We start from the raw sequence: 1,504 nt of genomic DNA on the forward strand, positions 1-1,504 counted from the left end.
GCCGATTAATCGGCAAAACCGATACATCGGTCGACCTCTAATGAGGACCATAAAGACTACATCAATTGGAAAACAAAGACAAAACCTGGACAAGTACTGTAAAAAGAGAACATATGGCCACCCTAGTAATAGTCGATTAACTCGATTGTGACACACATTGGTGCCCATGACGGGGCGACCCGCTCCACGTAGAATAAAACAGCGTTTTCAGCAAGGTTGATGACTCTACAATCATGTTAAGTGAGTGTGCATTCCACCCCCCAAAAAAAATTTCGCAAACGTGTACTGCTAATTAAAAAGTTTTACACAAATGAATATCTAGCGCACCTTAAAACAAGGTCCATCATGCAGCTCTTTGGGAATTATAGCTTATCTTGTCCCACTACTACTAAAACTTTATTTAGCCCAGATAGTCTTGCTCGAGGTCAAATAACAAGTTATGACTTAATCCTCAAAGTTTCTTACCATGACAACACTGCATTTTGTATCACTGTCTAAGTATAAGCATCATCTACAATCAGGGATGGGCAGTATTTCAGATACATGTATTTAAAATATGTATTTGAAACACAAAATACTATTTTGTATTTTAAAGCCTTCGGCAAAAATCTAATGTAATTTGTATTTAAATACATTTAAGATTAGTATTTTTGTATTTTCAAAATACATCAAATACTTTGTGCCAGTCAACCTCTTTATCAGCCTCTTTATCAGTGCATCAACTAGTTCAGATATGCCCCCTCCCCTAAACCCCAACATTCCTGCCCATGAGCTGCAGCTATACAGCTCCATTCAGTATTGGGTGAGCGACTTTTCTGTTATAAGATAAGGTGAGGATGTCATGGTCAATTTTACTTGCAAAAATATCTGTCCAGCTTTTAGTGGGCAGGAATTATTGGAACGTTGGAGCGGAAAAAGAAGCATCGGCGAATGAGTAATAGAGTGTGATGTGCTTGGTGCAACTACACTTATTATAAATGCAGTATGCTGCGTAAGGAAATTCAAATTCACACTTTTTCAAATTTGTTTTTTGTGTGCACGCTCCAAGACGGAGTGGAACACTAAGCATCATTCAGATTTGCCGTCAGTTAACATGAAAGAATAAAAGAGCTCTGACAAGGGGAAAAATAGCGTTAGCCAATCAGTTTCAACAGTTAATCGGTTGTTGTTTTTTTATCAACTAGCTTGTCAAATGTGTTTAAAGCATTACTGCAGGTTAGGGCTGGGTGATATGACAATACATATTGTGGCGATGATATAAAGTGTGAATCAACGGAAATTTTTCTAAATCGTTTACATAGATAGGCCTGTTGGGGAAAGCAAATATATCCGTTTAGCAGGCAGGAATTATTCATTCATTCAAAAGGAAGCCTGGATGAATGAGTAATAGAATGTGATGTGCTTGGTGCAATTGCACTTATTATAAGTGTATATGTGTATGTCCTTTATACTTCTATGGCTCTCAATAGATTCAGTGGTTGGAGTTGGGTTAATACTCATTGAC

At 37.6% G+C, this 1,504-nt stretch overlaps 1 protein-coding gene across 2 annotated transcripts in view; it reads right to left on the reverse strand.

Moving 5' to 3' along the window:
* LOC107656081 (membrane protein FAM174A-like) overlaps window positions 1-1,504 on the reverse strand; it is a 5,416-nt gene that overhangs the window by 1,862 nt on the left and 2,050 nt on the right. The window lies entirely within an intron of this gene.

This window comes from Sinocyclocheilus anshuiensis, unplaced genomic scaffold (assembly GCF_001515605.1).
Source record: "Sinocyclocheilus anshuiensis isolate Anshui unplaced genomic scaffold, SAMN03320099.WGS_v1.1 scaffold51, whole genome shotgun sequence".
Taxonomy (NCBI): Eukaryota; Metazoa; Chordata; class Actinopteri; order Cypriniformes; family Cyprinidae; genus Sinocyclocheilus; species Sinocyclocheilus anshuiensis.